This window comes from Cupressus sempervirens, chromosome 3 (assembly GCF_028749045.1).
Source record: "Cupressus sempervirens isolate cs-2001-9-10 chromosome 3, ASM2874904v1, whole genome shotgun sequence".
NCBI classification, from domain to species: Eukaryota; Viridiplantae; Streptophyta; class Pinopsida; order Cupressales; family Cupressaceae; genus Cupressus; species Cupressus sempervirens.
The window spans coordinates 270,303,285-270,314,053 of record NC_143120.1 but is presented as its reverse complement, the minus strand read 5'-3'; positions in this window follow the sequence as shown (position 1 = coordinate 270,314,053).

Here is a 10,769-nt window from a genome sequence, read left to right as displayed (position 1 = left end):
TAGATGTTTTGAAGTTTGAAATTTTTTAAGGGTTGGTTGGTTTTATTTACCCATTTTTGCACTATCAGAGAGAATAATGGAAAAGAATTTAACTTTTTATTTGAAAATTACATGTGTTTGATTATTTTAAAAGCATTTGTAACAAATTAAGTGTTTGCACATTTTGTACTCAAAACATTATGTGATCTTACACCCTATGTAGGATAGTTCATACTAGTGCAATTAATATTTTTAAGGTAATAACTAACTTCAATGTTAACATAATTCATGACCAGTGACTATAACAAGTATAATGATTATGGATTCCTAAGATAGAATAGAATGCATCATACTTGTGGACTGCCAAAGAAAAAATAGTGTTCATTTACTTGATCTAAGTGGCTTGATATCTTGTTCATCCATTGTGAAGTCAAAGAATGGTACCAATGTTTCCTTTTTCTTAATGGTTGGTCCAAAGTTGTTCGTATCAAGTTTGAATTGGTAGACAATAATTCCTTGGTTTAATTCCAAAATACTAATTGAATATGTTGATTAATCCAATAACTTTATTGTTTCTTTCCTTATATTTTTCATGCTCTAAAACATTTCTTAGATAATCCTAGGGCTCCTACATTTTGATGTTATTTGACAACCTTGTCATTTTTCTTCTTTGAGGCATGTGTTGAATGTTTCACCTAAAAAATTTTAAGAAATTATTTCAATCGCTATATTTTAATCCCTTTCATTCAAAGGTTAGTGATGATTTTTTTATTTTTTTTTTAGAATCATCTTTTTGAAATCCAAACAACTAATTGAAGATGTAATCTTTATCTAGTCCATCAAGTAGAATTTTTTCTTGTGTTATAATGATTTAGAATAACTAAGAGGCAAGATGGTGGGAGGAAGGTGGTGTGAATCGGTTATCCTCAGGTCTAGATGTACCAAATCAACTTTTAAACACTTTAAACAACTTAATTAAACTCATATACCCACTCGGTCATATCATCAACATATTAAAATTACTTGATTTACTTAACTCTCTATCTTTGTATGTGTCAACTACTAGTAAATAAACTATGATAAAATATAGCATACAAAACAATAAGCTCCACATATGATAATAACACCTTTGAAACCAAGATGTAAATTGGAAACCCAATTTGGGAAAAACCACTAAGTTACACACAACCAATTTTTCACTTTTTTGAAGTGTGGTTGGTTAAGAGCCAACCCTATTAAAGGTTATACAATGCACTATTAAATTTTAACCTAATAAAGGATTTAATCACCCTGTTAAGAGTGGAATTATTAGAGGACTTTAGAACATTCCATTAGAATTTCAGCTTGATTAGAGTACTTACAAAATAACAATTAGGTTAACCTTGGTTAAAGGATTTTGGATTGATATAATGGTTAGAATGTAACAATAGGTTTGATGTATAAAGTATGAATCACTTTGAAAATTTAGGCCTAAATTTTCTCATCTACTAGTGTATTGGTTGACCTTCATTAACATCTTCATCACTAATCTATTAGGCAACTCCTCAAGCAATCACACTTTACAAACTTTTCACACTTCACCTATACTATTTTTCTCTTCAAAACTTCTCCTTAAGATGACCAATAAACCACAAAGCAACATTACAACTCATTCTTTGTGCCTCTTTAAATAGGTAATTTGAATCATTTTCCACTTAAACATAGCCATTGATCTTAGGATTAGGTCAAATTCGAAAAGTCCTTCCATCTTTATTTTCTCCTTCTTCTTCTTGAAACTTTTGGTCAACTCCTTTCCTTTGATCATGTAACAACCTCTACTCATACATTAAATATGCCAACTTATCAATTCTTATCTTCCATGTTGTTTGAATAAATCAAAATTCCAACTATGTCAACCTCAAAATCAAATATTTCTAAAAATTTAACTCTTATTATCACTTAGCAATTAATGTGCCCTTCATCTCGATCAATACTATATAACTCAATAGACATTGTACTTTCTCACTTGACATCAACATGCTCACTCATCCATTATGATGCTCAGTCATAGCTACACTTGCTCGAAAATAACTAGCACTTCACTTCTACTTAAGTTCCTTAATCTTTTTCTTTAACTCCTTCATTGATTCTGCAATACTGATACTTAGTCAAGCTTAGCCTTTTGACTTATTTCAACTTTTAGCCTCATCTGATTGTTTACTACACTTCATGTATTCATTGAACATAATATTATCTTGTCAAAGACTAAATTATCAAGTATCCATTATATTTCCATGATAGTTAACACATCTCAACTCAATCTTTCACTATGTCATCTCATAATAACTTCTTTTCAAATCCTTTTCATCAATCAAGGATGTGGCACTCTACAGTCTTAGAGTATATCTCTCTAGTAGGGTTGAAACTTTTTCTAACAAATAGGTTTCACATCAATGATATCATAAAATTTCTCCAATTGCACTTTCCAACAATCTCCCTCTTTGGCATTGATGGAAATGCCACTCAAACTTAATTAATTACCATAGAATCCAAAAAGATTCAACACTGTATTGTCTTCTCTCTCTATGTTTATTTTCTTACTTTCTAAGTTTCATTTAGATTCTCATTAAATTAGTCTCAAGATGCTCCCTCTATTAGTTCAATATATACTCTTTCACTATAACAACCTCAAAGAATCATTTTCTTCTACATTACTTCTCCCTTTTTGTCTGGTAATTCATACATTCGCTTCCTCTTTATGTCTACTAGAATACTATTATCTCCCTCTTTGACAACAATACCAAAGCAATACCATGCTACATTCATATTCATATCATTGTTTGACTATTACAACAATATCATTTCTTCATAAACTCCTTGTAATTTCAACTAGTGATATGTCAGTGTCTCCCATACACACCTTTAGAAAGCTCCTAAACTATAATCATTTGCATCAATATTCATGATATTCTAATTCTTATGGATTAATGCAATGCAACATTTATGTCCAATTTTCTTCAATTATGGGGTTGACTACTAACATTTGTGTTAGATACTGAAAAGCATCCTTAGGTAGTACCTTATTGAATATATCAACTAAATATTCCTTTTATTTCACATATTCTAGTCTCACTTCTTTCCCTTGTACTTGCTTTCTCAAGTACTTAGTGATTCTTGATCTCAATATGCTTCATCTTTATATGCATCACTAGATTCTTTGATATGTTTATAGCACTTGTGTTATCACAATAAATATAATGGGTTCAGTGATCTCTTCCTTCATACATGTCAACAATTCCATGATCCATACAATGTTTGAACAATTCACTATAGTAGCAACATATTCAGCCTCGGCTATAGATTGTGATATAAAATTCTACTTCATGCTTGTCTATAAGATCAATCCTCTACTCAAGAAGAAAACTCCTCCACTTGTGCTCTTCCTCTCATCAACATTTCTTTCCCAATCAGCATTTGTGTATAGTTTTAGTTCAATTTTTTCATTGCTCTTGTGTCATAGGCCATGGCATTTTGTTCCTTTTAGCTATCTTAGAATTTTCTTTACTACCATTTTAGCATTTTCTCTAGGATTAGAAGAGAATCTAGAAAAAATTCCAATAGCTAAGGTAAATTTAGATATGCCATGTTTAACATATTATAGCTTTTCCCAATCATAGACCTATACAATATTTGATTCATCTAAATAGAATCATCAGTCTTTGGCAATTTGTCCTAAGCACCATTGGTGTTTGAATTTTTCTTGAGCCTTCCATACCAAAAGTCTTCAAAATTTATTTGATATACTTTGATTGAGTAATAAAAATAACATTTTTCATCTGATAAACTTGCAAACTAACATAGAATTTAATCTCTCAAAATACTAGCATTTCAAACTTCTTTTTCATTTGATCGAAAAGTTACTTTCTCAATGAATCCTTTCCTCCAAATATGATGTCATCAACAAAAATTTTGGCTAGTAATATCTTATTTTCATCATCACTTTTCATAGGCAATTTGTTATTGTCATTAGTTCTTGTAAAACCAATCTTTACCAAATAATTGTGTAACCTTTTATACCGTGCTCAAGGGGCTTGGTTGAAACCATTTAGAGATTTTTGTAACTTACATAACATATTCTTTTTGTTTGGATCAACAAACTCTTCAAGTCATCAATGTAGACCTCTTCCCAAAATCTAATTAAAAATGCATATTTTACATCCACTTGGTACAATTTGAATCCTTTGTAAGCAGATATGCAAGCAAAGTACTCACTCCTAACCTTGAAACTAGTGAAATTTTTTCTCTATAATCAACCCTACCCTCTTGTGCATATCCCTTACAAACCTATCTAGCCTTGTTCCTTATGACTTCACCTTTCTCATTCAACTTTTCTTTGAACAACCATTTGGTACCAATCACATTTTTATTTTTAGGTTTGGATACCAATATCCATGTTTTTTTCTTCTCAAAATGCATAATTTATTAATTCATTTCCTTGATTCAATCTTCATTATCTAAAGCATATTTTATAGATTTGGGCTCAAACCCACAAAATAATCATGTGTTATTCTTTTTAATTTCCTTTTTGTCATTACTCTTGGATCTTTATCTCCAATTTTTCTTCTAGTGCATGATGTACTTTCACATACTTTGTTGATACAAGTTTAGATCTTAGTTCCTCTTGTTATTTTTCAATTGATTCTACATGTTTAATATCTTATGTTCTCTCTGGTTGTAAGCCAAATTACCCTATATATTTTTTGGTAGTCATGGTTTGTGACTCATCTCTGGTAGCTTAATGCTCAACAAATTATTGATGCTTAGTAGAACTCTTTTGCAAAACCTCAATAGTGTTGGTATTCATTATTTAAACTTTACTCAAGTTTACATAGGTCAATGCATTATTTTATTATTTATTATTTTGACACTTAAGGGTTTGCGTACTCATATGAGTTTTCATGTTGACAACACTGGAGTAACCAACTCTAATTTAGCACATGGTGTCTACAACACTGAAGTTTGCATATTTGACTGAGTTGTCATTTGACAACACAATTATTTGCACTCTTAATTAAGCACACGGTGTCTACAACATAATTTTACATGCTACACCTTTGTAGGCTTATCCTCTCATCTTGACACTTACTCCTTTACTTAATGGAGGATAATCTACTCCTAGTGGACATGTGGCTTGTTGTAAGACTTATCAATGTGCTAACTCCTAGACATTCTAGAAGCATTCTAGATGCCTTTATATTTAGGCACTCCTAGTGTGTATGTACATGACATTACATCAATTCATTTTGATATTGTTATTCTAATCATACTTTGGTCTGTTCCATGCTTGTGCTTGAGTTCCTTGATCTTGGGTGATTTTTCCCTAAGGCAAATTCTTAAAAATAGTGTCTAGCTTCTTATACTCAACAACCACCTTTTCTACTCTAGGTAAGGTGCTGGGTTTAGCTTCATAGACATAGAAAAAAATTCTATATTGTCTAGGTTCTTTCTTGCACTCTTCTTAAGTTTTCTCTACAATTTCATCAACTGTGACCTTTGTATTTTCTGCAATTTTGTTAGTGTTAGAATTCAAGTGCTTGTAAGGTTTTCTCTTTATGGAATAACCTAGGAATATTCCTTCATCACTTTTAGCATCAAGTTTACCTTTGTTTGAATATTTTAATAAATAATGTTTTCTTCAAAAGACTTTGAAATAATTCACATTTGGTGCATATCCATACCAAATTTCAAAAGATTTTTTCTTTCCTCCATTCTTCACTTGAAATTAGTTCAAAGTGAAAATTGTAATTCTTATAGCCTCTCTCCAATACTCCTATAAAAAATCCTTCTCCATAATGAGTGTTCTTAAAAAATCCATAATGAATTTGTTCCCTCTTTCTTATATACCATTCAATTGTGGTGTCCTTGGTGTACTCATTTGCCTCTTGATTCCTTTAAGATGAATTCACCACCTATGTTTGATCTCAAAGACTTCATTCTATTACCTATATTTTTCTCAACTCTAGAAATATACCACTTAAATATTTACAATGGATCAGATCTTTCCTTAAGAAACATCACAATCATTATTCTTGAAAAATCATCAACAAATAGAATAAAGTATCTATCAACATAATAGCGAGCTAAATTCCAATAGGACCACATAAGTTAGTATGAACCAACTAAAAAATTTCATCAAAAGAATAGGTCTTTCTCTTGAAATCTAGACTTTTTCATTTTACCCATCTGACATTGTTTGCACATCACTTTATCAAGTTTCCTAAGTCTTTGCAAACATCTAACTCTTTTCATTTTACTAATGGTTACCAAAATATCAAATTTTACATGACATAGCTTCTTATGCCATAACCAAAAATCTTCACATTGTTTAAGTAGACAAGTATATTCATATAGGTCTAGATATAACAAGTTACCTCTTGTTTGCTCTCAACTTCCAACTAGATCATGAGTAGCATCATATATCTTAGCCTTCCTATTCCTAGAAATCAACTCTATAACCTACCTTTTTCAACTATGCTATACTCAACAAGTTATACTTCAAATCATCAACCGAATATGCATTGTAATACTTGATCTTTTCATTCAATTTAATTGATCCTTTACCTTTCACATAACATGTTGCATCATTACCAAATACTACTTCTTCTATAATGTTCCAACTTACCAAACTTACTCATATCACCAATCATATGATGTGAGAAACCACTATAAATTATCCATCTATCACTATTACTAACATGTAAGATCAATGTAGTGTCATCATGTTCATCAAAATCATCTTTCATTACAACATAAACAAATTCTTCATCACAACCATCAAATCACAACAAAGACCATACACTTCAGCAATATAGCAAGATTTTTGTCTTTGTAGTCTCTTTTGTCTCAATTACTTCTATCATCTATCCTTCTTTTGTACTTGGAATCTTTCCTCTCATCTTTGTCATCTTTGTAAGGGCATCTAGCTACAATATGACCAACTTTGTGACGTATAAAATAAATAATAGGAATTTTTCTTGCCACTAGTACTTCATGTTCATCAAGGTTATCCTTAGATCCACTATCACTTTCTACATACTTTATTTTCTTCTTTTTCTTAGATCCATCTAGGTACTTGATATTTGAATGCAGATTCAACACTAGCAAGGGAATAATCATCAAAATTTGATAATTCAAAAGAAGTAAGTCCACCAATCAAACTATCCAAGGTCAGGTCATTATGAGTTATACATCTAAGTTCTTGAACTGTAGATACTATAATTGCCTAGATAGGAAGTAAAGTCTTCAATATCTTACTTATTACAATCTCATCAGTTGTATGTACTCTAGATCCTCTGATATAATTCACCACTTCTTTGATTCAACTACAATATTGTGCAATATTCTCACCTTCCTACAATCTCATGTCATTGAACTTTCCTCTTAAGATTTCTTCCTTGTCTCTTAACACATTCTTGTCTTCACCATGGGTTTTGGCCAACTTGTCTCACATTTGATTATCGGAAGCACATTGCTTCACATTGTCAAACTTTTCATAACTAAGGGTTGTTGAAATTTCAATTTCATCATTTGGTTGTACTCTTGCTTCTCTTTCATTTATTCAATTGTCATAGGTTGAAGAACCTCAATGAAGTTATGTTTCAAGTACTAAGATGTGGAATCTCCAATTCTAGATAAGTGTAATCTCATCAACATTTTCTATATTGGAAATTTCTCCTTGTTCAGCTTAGGTATCTCTCCCACACATCTTGATCTTTGACTTGAGTTCTTTCAAACTTTCTTGAAATAACACCCACACATGATAATAACATTTTCACACTATGATTTAGTGTGGAAACCTAATTCGGGAAAAAGAACTAACTAACATGCTACCAATTTATCACTCTTCTAAAGTTACCTCAGTTAAGAGCCAACACTATTAATGGTTATACAACACATTGTTAAATACGACCCTATTAAAAGGTTTAATCACCTTGTTAGAGGACTCTAAAACCTTCCATTAGAATGTAACCTTGATTAAATGATTTACAAAATGACTATTAGGTCAACCTTGATTAAATGATTTTGGATAGACACAATGGTTGGAATACAATAGTAGGTTTGATCTATAGAGTACAACTCACTTTCAAAATTCATATCTCCATTTTCTCATCTATTGGTTTATTGATTAGCCTTCATTAACATCTTCATCACTAATCTAGTTGGAACCTCCCCAAGAAATCATGATTTACAAACTCTTCACACTTCACTTTTGATATTTTATTTTTCATCACTTCTCCTTAAGACCATCAATCAACCACAAACCAACCTTAAAAATCATTCCTTATGCCTCCTTAAATAGGTAATTTTGATCTTTTTCAACTTAAACATTGTTGTTGATCTTACAGTTAGGTCAAATTCATCAAATCCTTTCATCTTATTGTTCTCCTTCTTCTTCTAGAAACTTATGGTCTAATCCTTTCCTTTAATCATGAAAAAAATATTCTTCATGTATTCAATATGCCAAATCATCAATTCCTATTTTCCTTGTGCTTTGACTAACTCAAAGTTCTAACTCTGTCAGTCTCCAAATCAAATCTTTCTCAAACTTTAACTTTTTTTGTCACTTGACAATCATTGTGTTTGATGTAGTGCAAGGTAGGAGAATCCCTAAAGAAGTCCTAACCCCCCCCAAAAAACCACATAGTCCAGACAATACAACAAATAAACATAAATACAAGATCTGGTACATAGTCACAACTCTTTATTCATCTAATAATTGATTACATGCAATATATTTAGTCGTAAGGCCTTCTAGGTTAGGGCCAAATACAAATAATAATTACAATAATAGTTTTGCAAGGTCCCAAAAGATCCAACTTACAATTCCAATCCTAATCTCAACTAGTCTAGATCCTCTTCTTAATAAGAACACCAAGAAGAATCCACACTTGTACCCTCAGGTCCACCAAACAATCTTCTCGTTCTTAAGCCATAGCTACTAGCTCTTCAAAGTTCACATCTACCCTTCATCCTATTATTCAAGCTGGAATGAGTAATACCTAAAGACTCTACAAAACCCCTTACTTATACCCAACTAAGCCAAGAACTAAACTAGATCCCTCACATTAAGTATATGTTGAGCCATAAGTTGGCTACAACACAAGTTAAATATTCCTACATAAACTAAATGCCAAAAGTCTGCTCACAAATAACTCAGCAACAACAAGAACCAAGACCATGCTGAGCATTAGAAAGACCAAGCTGATCATCAACAAAATGATAAGCAATGTTGAGCTCCACAGACCATGCAAATCTCCAAGACCATGTCGAGCTCCATAGTGTATGCCAAGCTCCATAGACTATGTTAATGCCCCAAACCATATGGAGCTCCAAGACTATGCCAAGCTCCACATACCATACTGAGCTCCATAATACTTAATCAAAATACTTAAAACCATTGCAAGCAAGCCTAGGATGCTCTTGCATCAAACGGTCCAAGTTTGAAAAGATGTTCTCAAGAGCTAGAAGAACATCTTCTCAAATTCAACACATAAATCCCAAATTGGTTCTTCAAATACATATCCTCCAAGTCTTTAACTTGTACACTCTTTCCCTTGTTCTTCTTTTGCTTCTTCACATCCATCTTAGGTTTTCCACATGTCTACTTTCCATGCTGATCTCCAATCTTTGCAAAATCTCCCAACTCAACTCAGCTGTGAATACTTAGGTTCCTCTTACTAAGCTCTTCATTCTGCAATGGAAACAGGGAAAACTTTCTACCACCTTTCTCAATAGTAAACACATTCTTGATAAAATCATGCATAACATTGAAATAATACTTTCAAGGTCTACCAAGCAACACATGACAACTGTTCATGTCCATAATATCACACAACACTTGATCTTTATACTACCCAATCTAGAAATCAAGAAGGCATTGTTCCTTTACTTCCAAAGCATGCTCACCATGCAACCACCCAATCCTATAAGGATAAGGATATCTCACTTTCTTCAAACCAAGTTTCTAAACCATCTCCTCAACAACAAGGTTATCAATACTACCACCATCCACAATCACATTGCAACTTTACCACCAGATTTACAACAATTTTTGAACAAGCTAGTCCTCCGATAAGAATCTAATGTCCTCCGACCAACTAGTACACATAGAGCTAGTAAATTCTCTCCTTTCTCATGTTGACTATCTTGGATTGCAACTTCATTGACAAAAAAAAAATTCTACCATGTGGACATTCAAAAGATCTATGCCCTTTTTTACCACATCTAAAACAATTGCCACTAAACCCACCTCCACTTATCCTTCTTTTCTGATCAATAGGTTTTGCGTCACCTTCAACACTTAGTTTAGCCTTTTCCAAGTTATCTTGCTTCTCCTTCTCTCTAGCATTACCTTTTCTTTTCCTCTTCAACTTATCTTCCATTTTTTGAGCATACTGATAAGCATCCTTGAATGAAGAAATATTCAACAAGCCAATCTTATCTAAATATTGAATCTAAAACCATTAATGTACCAAGCTACTTTTTCCTTTGACAATTCTTTGTGACTAGACCTAATAGTCAACTTGTAAAACTTATCTATATAATCCTTCATAGACATATCCTTATGTTTCAGATTTTGCAACCTCTTCAACAAGTCAAGTTCATAATCAATAGGAATAAACTTAGCCTTCAATTTAGTCACCATCAATCTCTATCTAGTGATCTTCATTTCACCTTCCTCCTCTCTATCTCTTTGCAATTCTTTCCTCTAAATAGCAACATGTCCTTTCAAATTAGTTTGTGCCAACTTC